The sequence below is a fragment of the Symphodus melops genome, assembly GCF_947650265.1.
Source record: "Symphodus melops genome assembly, chromosome: 2".
NCBI lineage: Eukaryota > Metazoa > Chordata > Actinopteri > Labriformes > Labridae > Symphodus > Symphodus melops.
The window spans coordinates 18,731,852-18,751,070 of NC_136692.1; positions in this window are offsets into that span (position 1 = coordinate 18,731,852).

Genomic DNA, 19,219 nt, shown 5'->3' on the forward strand with positions numbered 1-19,219 from the left:
TATTTTGAAAATCACTCCTCAGACATCCCTTCTTGCTCCTCTCTCTGTGGTTTCGAAATAAGAGCTTTTTGGACAGTATTCAAGGTGGTGGTGGAGAATTATCAGATATAGAGCAAACTAACAACTTTTTTTTTTTTTTAAACTTTCTTGGCAAATGCACAGCCCTCAAATCTTTCCCTGATAATCTTATCTTGGATATTCTGACCTTTTTCACTATTCATGCCTCACCAACCATTACAACTAAAGCAAGTATAACACATGACAGGAAAATCAATCTTTTAATAAACGTCCTGAACATAAATCAAGTAATCTGATGACCGAAAATACAAAACCATATCTTTTGTCCGGACCATGTGTTGTGCGTACTTGTATGTAAAATGGTTGTATGATATGTATTCTTAATGACAGTTGGCTGAAAGTTGCTTGAAATATTGAGTTGACTCATCCTATATTTTTTCCACTAGCTTTTTATTCCCTATAACAGGTATCTAAGGAGTGAAGCTTTTAAATGTACAAATAGAAGTTGAGTTTATAGGACCTTAGAACTCCAACATATATCAGCAGACACACAACATCTCTCCATGAAACCTCAGATCATTCTCCTGGTATAGTCCTTAGTATAGTCCATGTATTTTTCTCCTCTCAGATCACTGGCAAGAAACCTTTTCACCCAACAAGGAGATTGGGGATCATGCCTGGTGTGTTGCTCTAAGCTGTAGCCGTCCAAAAGCCCATATACAGCCATAATCAATTTTAATTGGGCGATCTTTCCTTTGAAATGTGTGCAGTGATTAGACAAAAGGGCCCACTGCTTGAGCCCCCACTAGTTGTATACGTGCACACACACAGAGTTGACACATTGTATACCACCGTGTCTAATAAAATGTGTTGACCTAATAAATCCTTCCAGATACATTTAGATTAAAACACACACAAGATAAAGGTGTTCATTTAAAGCTTTGATAAAGATGACTTAACAGGCAGAAGACCTGGGACCCTAACAAGACTGCTCTTTAATTAGTGGGGAGAGAAGAGAGAAGTAGAGGTTGCTGCCCCCCCCCCGGTGATACCAGCAGACCTGGGACCCCAATACGACTTTAACCCAGTTCTAATAATTAGTGGGGAGAGATGAGAGAAGTAGAGGTTGCCGCCTCTCCTCTCTTCCCAAAGACGAGGAAGATAAGAAGACACGAGCCATCTTATTACTTTTTATTCCTGGTTCCTTTTTCCAGGTAGTTAACACATGATTTTTCTTAATTTTTCAAGTTTAAAGACTATTTGAGGAGAATAAACCAGGGTACAAGTGTGATGAGAACCAATTTTTCTGTATTTTAGGGGCCCTGTGACAAAGATTGGAATGAAAGATTAATACTGGAGCTGTACAATTGTAGCCTTTGTAGACAAACACTAGCCAGTTTGTGAATGAGTTGATGGGACATGTAGTGAAAAAGCATATTAAGGAGTCAGAAGACTAGAAAAAGCCCATACAAACTGAGCTGTTGCTGCAGATGAAAGTATGGTTCTAAGAGGATTAAACAACTGAATGCCAGATTACTCTGATTATTCTCTTTAAAAAATATCAAGAATGCTGAAGGTGCAAAATGTGAATACAGAGCAACAAAAGACCTAGGAAACTTAGTGTTTCAGGATGAATGTTAGATAAAGGTGTAAACTGTTGGGATGAGGAAAAGCAGAAAGAAGAGCCAAGCAAATGCAGAGGACATAAATAAGGGCCTAACTTTACTTTTTAATAATACTGCAGTTTGGAAGTGATGAGAGAGCGAGAGAATGAGGTGAATAGAAAAACAGGGATAGAAGGGTTTCATTACAGAAGAATGTTACTCAACCGTTTGAATACTAAGGCAAGCAAGCTTTTTTAAAACATCTTATTCACACATCCATAGATATGAGAAAGATACTTTGTCAACAAAGACTCATTGCAAACAGAAATATGCAGATAACAGAATATAATCTACTCTAAATAAATACATCCAGAGATTTTCTTTGATGTTTATGTATCCTATAGTCACACATGCATAACACAAAGATAGGCCTATATGCATACAAACAGGAATATGAGGCTGCTTGTTTTATGTGAAAAGAAAGGATGCAATTTGTTGTCATTGCATTCACATGAGAAAAAATGAAACCAGAAGGAGTAAGAAATGAAAGTTAATTGTGCTTAATTTGTGGTCTACAGAGAAATGTTAATCAAAAGTGTTTCCTCATTGATTCTAGTACAGACCACTTGCTTGCTGACTCACTCATCCATCTCAGTATTGTTTATCTTCATGTAATATTAATGGATGAAAGGGGTTGTTATTGGACATGAAGTCTGTGGAATTTTATACTTTTTCGCAAGCTTGTTGATCGAACAGTAATTGTGTTGATTAATGTAGAAAAAAAACGTTCAAAGAAGTCAAATAAAAGGTTCGCTTCTTTGGGAGTCACAACATTGTTTTATTCTTTATGGGGTGGGGGGGTAGAAAATACTTTTGGTGAATGAGCAAATGAGCAAACTAATTCTTAATTGGGAAATAAGTCACACTGTTGCCATTGCAACATCGGGTTTGTTTTGTATTTCTCTCATCCCATTTACAACCTTGACAAATGTTGAATCAACAATGTAGTTAATGTTGTATGGAAACTTGAAAACAGTTAGGTTTTCAAAGTTTAACCGTGTCTTTCTTCCACTAAGTCAATATTGTTGATTCTTCTCTGCATGTGATTTATGACCTTTTCTGTATCAATCAATTAATTTGTACTTTATTTATTTATGTAACTTTATTTGTATGGCGTCAATTCATAACAAGTGTTATCTCAAGACACTTTACAAAAAGCAGGTAGAGGACCTTACTCTTTGCCTGATAACATTACAAAAGAGCAGGTAAACAGACAATGCTCATCGTTACGTTTACAAAAAGCAGGTAAAAAACCTGACTCATTGCTATATTGCAAGGGTTCAGCTTAATCCATCATAGAAAGAAAAAACTTCCCTTTAACAGGCAAATCTTCAGCAGACCCGGGCTCAGACTTAAGGAAAGTTTTAAGTCTATTCTTGAAAGTACCTAGTGTGTCTGCCTCCTGGACCCCGACTGGTAGACGATTCCAGAGGAGCGGCGCCTGATAACTGAAGACTCTATCTCTCATCATACATTTAGAAGCTGGAGGTACCACGAGCAGGCCCGCATTCTGGGAACGTAATGTTCTTGATGGATAGTACGGTACAATTAACTCTTTGAGATAGGATGGTGCCTGACCGTTAGAGCTTTGTAAGTGAGAAGAAGAATTTTAAATTCTATTCTACATTTTATAGGGAGCCAGTGCAGAGAAGCCAATACAGGAGTAATGTAGTCCCTTTTCCTAGTTCTAGTCAGTACAAGAGCTGCAGCATTTTGGACTAGCTGAGGCTGGTTCTTAGGTCCAATAATTTCAGTCTTGTCTGCAATTTAAGCACAAAAAGTTTCTGGTCATCCAAGTCCTGATGCCCTTAAGGCAGGCTTCAAATTTACGTAACTGATTGGTGTCTTCTGGCTTCATTGATGCGTATAGCTGAATATTGTCTGCACAACTGAGTTCAGTATGATAAACAGGATTTAAAGGAGTCCTTGTAACTTCAACTAATTGTTCTAGTCTCTGCAACAGGACTTGATGGTCAATCGGTTTAAAAGCAGCACTAAAATCTAATAGGATGAGTACAAAGAGAAGTCCCCTGTCTGAGGCTAGAAGTAGATTATTCGTTACTCTAACTAGTGCAGTCTCACTGCTATGGTAAACTCTAAATCCTGACTGAAACTCCTTAAATAAACTGTTGTCATGGAGAAAGTCACAAAACTGATTAGCTACCACTTTCTCTAAGATCTTAGAGATAAAAGGAAGGTTAGATATAGGTCTAGAGTTCCTGGATCAAGAGTAGGCTTTTTAAGAAGTGATTTAATTTCAGCTGCTTCAAATGACTGGGGTACATAACCTGCCACTAAAGATATATTGATCATAGCTAGTATGGAGCTGCTAACTAACGGAACGACTTCCTTCAACAGCTTGGTTTGGATTGGATTTAGGTTAGGTTTAGACACAGAAATAATCGAGTTGAGTTCTGAGAGGTTAATTGAAGAAAACAGTCGAGGCTAGTATCAGAATTTGGAACTATTTCTGCTGTATCCGAATTTTAGGAGGAATCTGCATCAGGTAAAGGTAGTAGATTATTAATTTTGTATCTAATGTTGAATTGAATAATGAATTTTATCATTAAAAAAGCTCATGAAATCATTACTCCTGAGGGCTAAAGGAATGCATGGCTCAAGTTATGACTCTCTGTCAGCCTGGCTACAGGGCTGAAAAGGTATCTAGGATTGTTTTTATTTTCTTCAATAAGAGACGAGTAAGAGGCAGCGTGGGCATGTTGTAGAGCTTTCATATATATTATGACTGTCTTGCCAGATTAAACAAGATTTTTTCATTTTGGTGGAGTGCCACATTCTTTCAAACTTTTGCAACTTTAGTTTTAGAGTACAGGTTTAGTTATACCATGGAGCTAGTCTCTGTTGTTTGATAACCTTCTGTTTGAGGGGGACGATTGAATCCAGAGTAACTCTCAGTGAATCCACTGTGCTGTCGACAAACTGATCCAGCTGAGACGGACTAAAGTTAAGTGAAGAGTTTTCAACTGGGTTGAAAACTGAGCATGGTACTGAATCAAAAGCAGCTGAAATAGTTTCCTTAAATCTAGCTACAGCACTATCAGATAAACTTCTAGAGAGCATGTTTTTATTAAGCGGAGTTAATGTTGGTAAAAAAAAAAAAAGTTAAACGTTACTCAGAAATGAACTGGTATCAGAGGATTTTCTGGAAAAACTGTCAAGTTTTTAATTTCAATGCCATAAACTAGAACAAGGTCCAGGGTGTGGTTAAAACGATGAGTAGGTTTATTTACACCCTGGGTGAAACCAGTAGAGTTTAATAGCGATATGTAAGCTGTGCTGAGCCTATCATTAACAACATCCACATGGATATTGAAGTCACCTGTCATTCTATTACTGCTAAGGACTATCTTTGATAGACATTCTGCAAATTCAGGAAGAAATTCAGAATATGGGGTAGCAGGACGGTAAACTACAACAACTAGAACTGGCTGAAAGGTTCTAGAGACTGGATGTGAAAGACTGATTGCAAGTGTTTCAAAAGAAGTATAATTCAGCTTTGGTCGGGGGTTAATTACAAAACTACAATTAAAAATAGCTGCTACTCCACCTTGGCCAGTGTTTTGAGGTATATGAGTATTAAAATGACTGGGAGGGGTGGTTTTATTTAAACTGACATATTCACCCTGAGACAGCCAGGTTTCTGTAAAACAAGGTAGATCAATACAATCAGATCATTTACCAAAATAGATTTAAATGCCAAGGATCTAATGTTTAAAAGGTCGCATTTAATTGTCAGATTTGTTTGCAAACTTATATTTGTAGTTTTCATTTTGATTAGGTTCATGATTTGCGCCTTTTTAACTTAACTTTGGATTGTTAAGGAAAACGGTTCTGGGCCGGGAAACAGATACAGTATCTACAGTATAAGTAGAATTACAGTTATAAGTAGAGTTAGTTAGATTTACAGTCATAACAACAGCTATAGTGGCATGTAGACAGAACTAAAGGAAGTGCAGAGAAGCGTGTAAGACTACAGCTCTACCTCCTGGTCTGAACTCTGGAGAGTTGCTGTCATGTTTTGGGACTAAACTCTGCTATGTTTCTAGATAATAGAGCTGCACCGGCCAAAGTAGGATGGATGCCATCTCCAGCTAGCAGACCAGGCTTTCCCCAAAAAGACTGCCAGTTATCTTTGAAGCCCACATCGTTGGCTGGACACCACCTCAACAGCCAGCGGTTGAATAAAGACATGTGGCCATACATGTCATCACTGGTCAATTTGGGAGATGACCAGAAGAAAAAACCTATGTGATTTCCGACCAGCTTAGTCGGTTGTCATTTGTGCCGACACGAATTACAATTGTACCGTAACGTTTAGTCTTTGTCAGCAGCTTTAAGTGAGATGTGATGTCGCCCGCTCTGGCCCCAGGTGTACACCCAGTAATTATGCCTACTGACTTCGCTAACTTCACGTTTCTGATTTTGGAGTCTCCAATTATCAGAAATTTTGTCTCAGTGGGTGTGTTGCAGAGTAGGGAAGATTAGTTTGAAACATGAAGTGGTTAGTGGTGAAGCATGTGCCTCGTTTTATGACTATATGCTTCCCACATACAGTAACCCAGCCACTGTCTCCCGGCTGCTCGTGAGCTACAGGAGGGGATGTTACACTATTTCTGCCCACACCAGCTACAGGTGGCTGGCTAACTACTGCTGCGTACGATGGCTGTGGCTCTGACTCAAAAGGTGCGAAACCGGCTCTCTAACTCAGACACCATCGCCTTCAGAGCTACTTGTTGATTACTTCTGTTAGTCTAAGTGTTCATTGATTTAGAAACAGTTGTAAGACACTAAATGAGAGAAACAATTTAGCTTTAGCTCTATCGATCAGCACAGTAGCAGCGAAACACAACAGAAAGTGATGCAATACACTCACTGTAGTACGTCAGGACGTCAGAAGTGTAGGGCCCATTCCTACATTATTATGATAATGTCTACACTTCATCTAATTACTTGCATTTGATGTGTGCTTTACAGGTGCAGTGGCTCAAATTCAGAAAATATGTTTTTCCCTAAACAAAGGAAACATTTTGTGACCATATTAAAAGGAACATTGAAATATAAAACAAACTCATCACTGACTGTAGATTTGTGTCTTCATCACATGCAAGAAAATAAATGATCTGAGAAAAAATATATATGTTTGAGAGAAAAAGTTTTCATACCAATAGCAACAAATGATATATTTGAGAATAAAAAAAGTTTTGAGAGAAAGTACATTTATTTCTGAGAAAAAAAAAATCTCTCTCAAAATACTTTTTTTTTGCGATCAGTGTAAAAATATGTTCTAAACAAAAAAAAAAGTGTTTCTCTTGAAACATTTTTCTTCTTGCTCTCAAAACCAAAGTCTTTGCTATCGATTCAGTTTTTTGCTCTCATGTCAGGATTTTTCTCACGCTGTGAAAGTTGTGCCATGGGCGGGGATTTTGTCAGTGTCTGAATTTAACACCTTTGAAAGGAACGTGCTAATCCAGGAGCCCAGTGTTACGCACAACAGGCTGCAGTTACTGTAGTTAGAAGGAGACTCAATAAAAGAAGGTGTAAAGATTGTTTTACCCCAAGTGTGAACATGTTTCAACTGACAGAAAAATTAATGGCATGCATTTATTTTGCTTCAATAATAGTAAAACAAGAGAAACACCATGATTAAATTAATATAACTGAACATTTACAGCCTCTGCATTTGAAAGACTTTTAATATTGACATTTTTGCCATCCTATTTCCCTCTTCTTGCCAAAGTTAGATTTCAAACTGGGCATTTCCTTCTTCTCGGGTTGCACGTCTCTCTATGTGCTTCTCTCCCTATCACACTCGTCTCCTTCCATTACAGCCCTGTGTATGGAAGTAAATCTGTGCCATCTGATTTCGAAATCAAATTTTTAGCATTGGATTTGTTTTTGCATCTAAATCAGACTTTGAATTTTAAAAGCTAAAGCTAATTTCTTGCATTGAATTTTTTTTGCCTATGATGCTCAAAAAAATTAAATGTAAAAATGATGGCTCAAAAAATTCAGTGCACAATAATTCAGCGTCTCTAAAAATTCAGTGTAAAAATATTCAGACTCAACATCCGGGTAACCAAGGAGAAGCAATCAATCCCTGTATCAAATCATTCAACGTCTGTCACCAGGGCCGCTGGAAGTTATTTTGAACAGGGGGTGTTGTGAAAATGTTTTGTTGTTTTTTGAACAAAAAACCTATGAGCCTATAGGCCTATTTAGAACACATTTATGATATATATATATATATATATATATATATACTGTACATTTAAATGTTTAAAAATAAAAAAAATTACTTACACTCTTCAGTGAACACAGCCAGTGCCAAACACAGACATACTCAGTTCTCAGAGGAATATATGCGCTATTACTTATATAACTTCATAATAACACTTTTGTTTGATCAGCTGGCAAATCATCCAAGGTCTGTCACGACCAGATACAGAAACCCATGCGCACAACTCACAGGCAAAAAGCAGTTTCAAAGTCTGTTTATTCAGTCAGGGGTCAGTACACAGAAGTCCAAAAACGATCCAGGCAACAGTATCCAAATCAGAAGGGAAAAATCTATGTCAGAAACTAAACAGGGTCAGATCAGAAAAAGCTACACAAAAGACTGCTGGGACGCTGATACAAAGAACAAGACGAACTGGCACAGAGTGAAGGGAACACAGACACTATATACTGAAAGGTGGGTGGAGTTAACAAGACACAGGTGAGACACATCAGGTAATCAGCAGAGCAGGAAACACTGGGGGAAGGGCAGTGTCTTTGCAGAGTAGACAAAGTGCCTTTTCCTTGTACTGGACAAAAAAATCGTCATCTGTCCACTGCTGTTAAAAAACTGCACTCGGAATCAATTTTCCGTTTCCCCAAAAGTTTCGACATTTTCACCTCGCCTGTGCACACTTATAGATAGACTGAAAAAGCGTGCACTTGACACTTGGTGATGTCACATCACAATGCTCTCTATAGGAAAAGGCAATTTTAGAAAGGTCATTGTCATGGTTTTGTTTTGTTTGGTGGTTAATCCTGTTTTAGTTTTCATTATTTCCCTTGTGTTCTGTGTATCTATGTTCCTAGTGTGTTTTCCTGTATTCTTGTGTTTTTCTATGTTGCCTGTTAGTTTATTTCCTGTCTTGTGTTTTAAGTCTAGTCTTTAGTGTTTCCTGTTTTATTTTGTATATCTGGTTTTGGTGGTGTCGTTGTCAAGTTGTACTTGTCTTCAGTGTTCTGGTCTTGTGTTCTTTGTTCCTTGTGTTTCCCGCCTTCCTGATTACCCTGATGTTCCTCACCTGTCTCGTTAGTCTCACCTGCGTCTGATTACCCCTTGTCCATTTAGTCTCTGTGTTTGCCCCAGTGTCTTGTCGGTTCATTGTATTGTCAATGTCTCGTGGTCTGTCATCTCCCTGCTCCCTGTGTTTTCTCCGTCGTGGTTTTTGGATTTTGGTTTTTCAAAGTAAGTTTTGTTTGCCTTTTTGTTAATAAATTTTAGTTCTCTGCATTTGGGTCCTCCTCCCTGTTTCCTACCCCGGATCGTGACAGTCATGTTTATGGTGATTGTTTGGGAACGTTAAGTGGGCCACTCCAGTCATTTAAGCAGGCTGGATGTGGCACGGGGGCCGTAGTTTGTGGACTCCATGCTTTAATAAAACAGCAGACTGTTGTTTTCACGTACATTACCAACTGGACTACTTTGTTTTTTTCAACACATAAGATTGCCTTTTGCAAGCATTGAGATAGCTTTTCTGTGGAGGATTGGAATTGTCCATCATGCAAACGTCATTTGCAAAAGCTTGAAGTAATTATAAAATGGTCTTTCATTGATATTGCAGAAATAGCCAGTGAAACACAATGAAAGTTCAACTTATTTGCATAGTTTATAAACTACCTAGGAAGCTCAAGATTTTCAGTGCCACCATCTCGCCGCTAACTTTGAGTATTGTTCACTACCATTGTACCCTGAACACAAAACCTGCTCTGGAACTGGTTTTGGTTTGCGTTGTCAGCTTCCTGTCCCGTGCCTGCTGAACGCCGTCTGCCACCTGCTTCGGCAGAGCGTTGTCAGCTTCCTGTCCCCGTGCCTGCTGAACGCCGTCTGCCACCAGCTTCGGCAGAGCGTTGTCAGCTTCCTGTCTCCATGGACTGGCACCCGCCTGGCCATTTTCCCTGGGAACCGTGGAGGCCCCAAAAGGAGAGGTGGCCGCCGTGGCTCCCGGTTGCCCAGCCCTCCAGTAACTCTGCCCTTGTGCTCCCCTGAGCCTCAGCTAAAGTCTCTGCCTCCTGTTCCCGTTCATGCAGAGCGCTGTCTGCCACCAGTCTCGGCAGAGCGTTGTCTGCTTCCTGTCCCCGTTCCGGCAGAGAGCCGTCTGCTTCCTGTACCTGTCCCCGTTACGGCAGAGCGCTGTCTGCTTCCTGTCCCTGTTTCGGCAGAGCGCCGTCTGCTTCCTGTCCCTGTTTCGGCAGAGCGCGGTCTGCTTCCTGTCCCTGTTTCGGCAGAGCGCCGTTGGCTTCCTGTCCCCGTTCCAGTGGAGCGCCATCTGCTTCCTGTCCCCGTTCCAGCAGAGCACCGTCTGCTTCCTGTCCCCATGCCTGCTGAACGCCATCTGCCACCAGCTTCGGCAGAGCGTTGTCAGCTACCTGTTCCTGTGCCTGCTGAACGCCGTCTGCCACCAGCTTCGGCAGAACATTGTCAGCTTCATGTTCCCGTGCCTGCTGAGCACCGTCGGCGTCAAGTTGAGGTTCCCTCGGCATTTGGGCCGATGCCCGACGACGTCTCCTCGCTGGTTCGGCCGACAACTGACGACGTGGTCTCAGCGGTTTGGCCGACACCCGACGTCTTCTCCTCTGTGTGCCGGCCGACACCTGACGTCTTCTGGCTGGCTCCTGGGCCCTTGCAAAGCCCACTTGAACTATTCTCTGTGTCTGCTCGGCCTCGCGGCCGCCCACTTGTACTCTCTCCAGTGTCTGCTCGGCCTCCTGGCTGTCCCCCAGAACTCTCTCCCGTGCCTGCTCGGCCTCCTGGCCGTCCCCCAGAACTCTCTCCCGTGCCTGCTCGGCCTCCTGGCCAACCCCCAGAACTCTCCCCTGAGTCTGTTCGGCCTCCGGGCCGTCCACCTGAACTGACTAAGGCCTGTATGCCTGAAGGTCCGGATCTTTAGTTTTTTCTGCACATGGGTCCTTCTCCCTGTTTTCTGCCCGAGCCCATGACACAATGCTCGGGTAGGTTGTGGCATTTAAATGCTGCTCAATTAGAACACAGGGTCCTCAGTTGCAACAAGTGGTTATTTGTTATTTTGATTGGTAGTTGGCCACTGGCATCAACAAAGCATTTTGGTCCAACTGGCGCCCTCTTGATATTTTCTCTTATTCTGACAATTTTCTGAAAGCCCTTGAGTTGGCTGTGCGTGACAATCCCAGTAGCAGTTGCTGAAATAGTGAGACTAGCCCGTCTGTCACCAAAAACTATGCTACATTCAAAGTCACTTAAAATCAACTTCTTTTTCCCATTCTGGTGCTTGGTTTGAATTTCAAAAGATGTCATGCCTAAATGCATTGAGTTGCTGCCATGTGATAGGCTGATCATATATTTGCAATAACAAGCAGTTGAACAGCTGTACCTAATAAAGAGTAATAAAGTGTTCCGGCAGCGCAGGACGAGGTAAAAAAAAAAAGTCTTAATGTCTTGGGCATACGAAAGCATTAACAATAATTGCTCAAACTCACTTGGAGAGAAGAGCGTAGAATATCAGTTTGCAAACATCTCTCTCCTTCCCTCTCTCTCTCTCTGAGTGACCTGTCTGTTATTAGTTCAGAGGAGTCATATGTCAGCATCGATAGTATGATGCTGACATATGACTTGCTACAGATGCATATGTGCAGAGCCGATAAGTCACAGCAGCAAAACAATGTGGACATTATGTGGTTGAAAATCCTTCCAAAATGTGAGGGATATTTACTTTTTGTGCATTTTTAATACTTCTCCACCATATCTTCTTTTTTGCATTAGCCATCGACCCTGCTATTTCCCTCTGCTCCGCTCTTTCTTCTCTCTCTTCTGAACCCTCCTCCTCCTCCTCTCTTCCCTGTGGTCAGTTTATCCCTCTCTCCTACTCCTTCTTTTGCCCCAAGGACACCTTTCCTCCTACACGGCATCGCCTCATCCCTTTCTCTCTCCATTTATTTATATCAATGAGCAAAAGTCATCCTTTCATCTTCCTCCAGATAAAAAAACAGCTTGTGGAAGAGGACCGAAGAAAGGACACGTTGAACAAGAATGAACAGTTTCTCTTCGTCCATGAATTCAACTGTACCAAGCAGTGGGAATATTATATAAACATATTCAGGATAATTCAATGTGTTTTGGCTGGCTAGTAAAGTGATTTTTCACCCCAAACACGCTCAAAATCACATCTTCAATCCAGCATTCACACAGTGGACTATTTTGAACAACACAACCTTTTGCAATATCAAATTCATCTCTGGTCTCTATGTGGACCTTGAATCAAACCAGCTTTTTCAGATAAAGAAAATCACTTTGTGTGCAAAAACTGTCTTTGTAAACAGAAAAAACGGAAAAGTACTGAGACGTCGCCCAGCATGGCGCAGCCGGGGCCCCACCCTGGATCCAGGCCTGGGGTTGGGACCCGTAAGAGAGCGCCTTGTGGCCAGGTCTTTCTCCATGGGGGCTGATTGGATGCAGGTCCAACCTCCTGTGGACTCACCACCCACAGAGGAAATCGTGTGGATCGGGTGGCAATCGATGGCAGATGCCTCGGCAAGCCTAACCCTGGACACAGCTTCTGGATGTTGGGACGTGGAATGTCACTGAGCTTGTGCAGGAGGTCGAGAGTTACCGGCGAGATATAGTCGTGCTCAACTCCATGCACGGCTTAGGCTCTAGAACCCATCTCCTCGAGAGGGGCTGGACTCATCACCTCTCTGGAGTTGCCCTCTGTTAGAGGCGGCAGGCTGGTGTGGGCTTGCTTATAGCTCCACAGCTCAGTCATGTGTTGGAGCTTACCACGGTAAAGGGGACGTGACGGTGAGGGTCTACTGTGATTGGGAGGAACAGCCTCACCAATCTGAACCCGAGAGGCGTCTGTTATTGGACTTCTGTGCCAGTCACAGTTTGTCCATAACAAACACCATGTTCGAGCACAGGGATGTCCCTGTGCACGTGGCACCAGGACACCCAAGGCTGGAGGTCGATGATGGAATTTGTGGTCGTGTCATCTGACCTCTGGCCGTGTTACAAGTACATCAATCTTCACATTGATGTACTTGTTGTAATATCTGTCATGGCCTCTGCGGACAGCGGAGATGATACCGTTGGGTGTGAAGTCTCGACCTCCGAGCCAGCTCGGGGGCTGGTCCCCGAAGAGAGGGGCTGGTCTGTCAACCACATGGTGGTGAGTTGGATGCACTGGCGGGGGAGGAAGCCGGTCAGACTCAGCAGGCCCAAACATGTAGTGAGGGTCTGCTGGGAACGTCTGGCAGAACCCCCTGTAGTGAGGTATATAATATTTTATAGCTGTAATTCTACTGTTTCCCCACCTAGACCCATTGTCATAAGCAACCCAAACTAAAACAAACAAGGTGTAAATCATCAAATTTAATCCAAATTAAAACTACTAATATGATTTTGCAAACAAATTTGACATTTGGTCAAATGTGGCCTATTAAACATTAGATCCTTGGCATTTGGACCTTGTTCTAGCTTATGGCATTGAAATTTGACAGTTTTTTCCAGAAAATTCTCTGATATCAGATCATTTCTGAGTAACGTTTGACTTTTTCTTACCAACAATAACTACGCTTAATAAAAACATGCTCTCTAGAAGTTTATCTGATAGTGCTGTAGCTAAATTTAAGGAAGCTATTTCATCTGCTTTTGTTTCAGTACCATGCTCAGTTTTCAACCCAGTTGAAAACTCTTATAATCACTTTAGTCCCTCTCAGCTGGATCAGTTTGTCGACAGCACAGTGGATTCACTGAGAGTTACTCTGGATTCAATCGTCCCCCTAAAACAGAAGGTTATCAAATGACAGAGACTAGCTGGTATAACTCAGAAGCCAATACTCTAAAACTAACGTTGCATACATTTGAAAGAATGTTGCGCTCCACCAAAACTAAAGCTGAAGACATTGCCGGGGGGGGGACTGGGTTTGGGTTTTCATGATGATGGCTGATGGGATGAAAAAGGTCATGAAACGGCTAAGGTTTATTGATGATGGGGAGGTGGAGGGTCACATGTACGTACATTGGCATGAATGAAGTACGGCCCATTTTTCTCAGTCTCTCGAAATAGACATCTTCGTGTGGACATACAGAGAATATAAACAGGTTTTAAAAAAGGTAAAAATGAGAAACATTGCTGCAGCAAAAGGAGAGAGAGCTGTGTTAGAGAAAACTGCCGTTCGATTCAGTGTGTGATGTAGTCTTGACAATATTTAGGACTATCAGAATTATAAATTTGAAGTAAAGTTAACTCCCTCTCTGGAACAGGCCTCTTTCTTGGGTTTGAGTCATTTCCCTTTCTGAAACTCAAAACCCAGAGTTTTCTCAATTCAGAGTCAACAGACTTAGTGTTTGCGCTGAGCTGGCTCTCTGAAACAGGCCTCTGGTAGAAGACAAAGCTAAAGCTTGAAAAAAGACAACAGCAATATAATAGGGTAAAAGTAAGGGAGTGGAACAGTGTTATTGGATAGATCATATGATGTGCAAAGCTGATGATGGAGGATATAGTCTTTTAAAGTGAACATTCGCTAGAGCTTCATTTCACAAGAGAGAGGGAGCCAATAAATTGATGTGATTAAGAAAGTAAACAGGCACATGTGTGAGTGAGTGGCTGAATAAACAAGTGAATTAAATAAGCAGGCAAGTGACTTAGCATCTCGCTGAATAAGTCTTGAAAGCAAATCAGGCATTTTATTTTGTGTGTGAGGCACGAGTTTATGAAGAATTGGGAGTAAAAAGAAATAAGCAGGTAAGGAAAAAAGTCAAAGTGTTGCAGAAGGGTAGGGAGGGCTCAATAAAGTGGAGAGGGGAAGAATATAAGAACAGAAGAAAGAGAGAATCGTTGGAGTGTGCAGGAGGGATGGGGAGAAGGAGTCAAGGTGGTTTGGAAACTGGTTTTAATCAGAGGGCATCGATGGGTGGTCATGCTGTGCGTATGTGTGAGTGTGTATTTGTGGATGAGACTCGCTGTGGTCAGTGCTCTGTGACAGGAAGACACAGGATTCCTTTGTCCCATAGTGTGTCAGTATAACTGTGCAAAGTCGTGTACGTAAGTTTTTAAACAGCTTTTATATATCATAACAAAAACAACTTTCTCTCATGAAGACAAACGCACACTAAAGCATTATTGGGAGAAAAGACCCCCCAATAAAGACAAAGACAAGTGTCCTTTTTTTTTATGCAGAGAAATTACCACAAGGCGTAAAGTAGCCAACGTGCCGAATCTTTGACGCAAGTAGGAAAAATATGTAACAAAAAAATACACGTGAAAGTTTGTTGTAAATGCACTTGATGAAGTTACAGTTTACCAAACAATGTTCTGCGAGTACCACAGCTCTCATTGTAAAATTAACAGACATTATTAGCCAATCAGAAACAGAGATTTTGGCAACACTCAAGCTGTGGAATATAGTGATGTAATGCTAGGCGTGCCGTCTACAAACATTTTCCACCCATATGATCGGCATTTAAGATCAATTAACTAGTAGGTCATCACTCACTCTGTACCCCTCATGTACTGTATGTTACAGGACTTAATACTCAGAAGGGGACCAGAGAGACACCGGACCCTGCACACCAGTAAACTAATGAGATCACGGGAACTTCTGTTGCCTTGCACGGAGCCACCAGATACCCTTGGTGTGTTCAGTAACCGTTGGAAATTATTTCTGTGCAGTGAACTGTATCAGCTCTCGTACTGAGTGTGCAGGCAGGTGCAAGTGTGTCCGTCACTGAAATGATCCCGACCCCTCTTCAATAAATATACAAAAAAGGAACCCAGAAAAAAGATCACATCTTCACAACATGACCATGTATCAGAAATTAATCAAATTCTGAATTATGTATAAATATTCATATTGTTTTCTAGTATGTAAACAAACCAAAATAATGTCACACTATACTAAATGACATTTTAAATATACTTTACATAGACTGCTTTAGAGTAAAGCTTTGAAATTTTGCAGGGCTGAAATAGTGCAAAAACTCTTCAGTCCATGTCTATAAAAGTATTGAAATGTACAGTATGCTCTCTTTACTGTGTGAACATTTGTCTCATGGACACTTTAAAAAAAATAAAAAAATAAAAAATCATAACTATAAAGTGTTGCCAAAAATGCTGAAATTGGTGCTTAAAAACTGATCAGAATGCAGGAAAATAAATGTTAGGTGCTCAACCCAACCCAACCCCCTTCAAAGCAGCCAAAATCTCACTTGTTATTGAGTTGTCCAGAGGACAAGTCTCATCAGTCAAAAAATGTGTGATGAAGAGGAAAAAAACATATTTAAGTGGCATTTTCAACTACACAACAGCACATAATAGGCTAAATAGGAGTCCAGAAGGTATAACGTAACACATTAACAGTTATTTAGCTACACAATAATATAAAGAACATACCAACAATATGATACACATACAAAACAAGCTGGAGAGTCCACCAAGCTCTTTATGTTGTTCCACATCACTGAATCTATTAAAGTCTCTATCATCTGTATTGCTTCTGAACAACTTCGGAGGAAGATGAAGTGCCATCTCTTCTCCCGCGGGGCTATAGTTGTCACAAGCCTTGAGCGCCTTTTCGCGGCTGTAGATGGTAATGTTTACCGTAAATTCCGGACTATAAGCCGCTACTTTTTTCTCACACTTCGAGCACTGCGGCTTCTACTCCGGTGCGGCTAATGCATGGATTTTTTATGGGGGACAATGAGCTTCTGCCGCAAAAACATTTGACTTCGTCACGTCGGATCTTAATATCAGTCATTTTGCGCTTCATGCACGCACCCTCATCATGGAAAACACACGGAGAAATACATATGATGCAGCTTTCAAGTTAAAGGCGATCGACCTGGCTGTCAAAGAAGCTAACAGAGCTGCTGCACGTTAAGATGACACTGACAGCGACAACAGAGACTGAGGAAGTGAGTAATGAAGTCATTCTGAGGCAGTGAATGGATGGACTTTTTCTTGTGAAATATATTACGGTCATCTTTTTCATCAGCCGTGTTACAGACACCGTCGGCTAGGCTTCGTATTGTAACGGTTCATGTTGTAAAATCAGTAGTTGATAATGTGTTCAGAATTCCGATTATGTGGAGAGTCAGTGAATGCACCAGCGAGAACGTGTTGAGTGGCTGTATGAGAGAACGCTGGGGGAGAGAGTTGGATTGTTACGGCAAGTTATGTGTTGCTCTCTGCTGTAAACGGCGTGGTCACGGCCGACAGTGATCGGGTTATTAAAAGTTATTATTTGAACGCTCTCGTCGTCCTTTAACGTCCGTACGGACGCTACAGTATTTGCGGATGTTACCGGTAGCCTAGGTCTGTGTAAATAGCTCTTGTTATAGCGTGGACACCTGCGGCTTATAATCAAGTGCGGCTTATATATGTACAAATACATTTATTTATTAATTTTTAGCCGCTGCGGCTTATATCCAGGTGCGCTCAATAGTACGGAATTTACGGTACTTCTTGGTTCATTCTCCTTGGCATCTGACAGTAAATAGCAGGACCATCCAAACTAGGAAAAAAAGTGCCACTTTTTGTCCTGAAAATATTACATTTCTTTGGCGTAGAACGTTTTTACCAACATTTTTGACCAACTGTATTCACAAGCTGATTCCATTGTTAATATTATCTCACCTTCAGAGGTAGTGAGAGGTTCTCTGTGTGTTTTCTCAAGTTGTTGATGTGTATTTATAAACACCACCTAAGATCTTTGTGTGTATTATTTTCCAGTTGCATGTCACACAGTGTATAATAACTTGGGCTGCTGGATAGTTTTGTTTGGACTCCAGCCTTTTGTGTTATCAAAGTTCTCTCTGGCAGCCTTTCTATTTCCTTTTTTCTGGGTCTCCAGGTTGGTTTTGTGACAGCTGCTTGGCAGCAGTGGTTTTAGTTAATAATTTTTTTGTGCATTATTTAGTTTAGGAAGCCAATTGTGGCGCTATACAGTTACATGGTTTTTGTCCTCCCTCTCCTAACTATCTCTTGGGATTTAGTGGTTGTCCTTCGAGGCCAACTTTGAGACACCTCTGGGTCCGCACTTGTGTCTTCGCCAGATCACGATTATTTTACACCATTAATCATTGATTTAACATCTGGATCACATTTTGCATTTATTTTACTTAAACGCTCTTCGCACTAACTTCCTGAGTACATTTAAAAAATACAGCATCATTAATTGATACAGTTAAAAAAATAAATCAATGATTTTGAGGTAGCGTAGATCTCGTCGGGTTCAAAATATAACAAAAAGCATGCTGCACACAAATCTTTTAATCTTGATTGTCGTGTTTGCACTATCGTGGACAGCCAAAATTAAGTAACACTGTGTGAGCACACAGAAGGATGGGACAAAGAGACACAGTACATCACAGTGTGAGTGCAGCCATGGATCAGTGGTTAACCCTATAGTGCGGCTGTGGCTGTGTTGACAGGTGTGTTTGTGTGTCTTGCACAACTTTGGTTTCAATAATGACTGTGAAGACACGTGAAAACCTCCACTTATAAAATTTTACACACAATAAGTGTGAATATCATTCACCTCTTTTTGACATTTTTTTATTAGTTGAATGCCATTGTGGGACATCTCTATTCCTTTCATAGGTTATTGACAGTTCTAACTGGAACTATAAACCAGAAAACAAGGTTGTAATCAGCTCAATCTGCTATTTATATATATATATATATATATATATATATATATATATGAAGATTTATAGATGCACTGTATTTTCTTGTGACGTATAGCCAACCATAAGTCATGTCAATTCTTTAAACACATAGTGCGAGAGTAAAACTAACTCTCAACTAACATTGATGGTCAGTCTTAAGACACATGGCAAAACACCTGCAAAAATAGAGTCCATCATGGGAATGTCTGTCTAAGATTTTAAATAAGCTAAAACAACTGCACTCATCCCGTTCCATCTTTGTCTTAAGTTAAGTTCTTTCTCAAACTAATGAGGTGAATCGGATTTAATTTAAACACCTGATAATCTTGACTGGAATACACATTTTCTCTTATTTCTTTTAGCATACTGATAGCCACCATGCTGCTGACACAGGGAGTCATAGTGAAGACTGGAACACAGTGGGATGTCAAACTGTCTAACATGGACATTTGACTATGTCTTGATGAAGTTGCAGGAGAACAGCATAACAAAAAACACTGTCAAGGTCTACCACCTGTCCCTGTGACAAAGAAGATGCTGATGTTTCTGTGGTAAAAGGCCAACTGAAACACCTTTAGGGAGACGTCAGACACGTTCTGGGTCA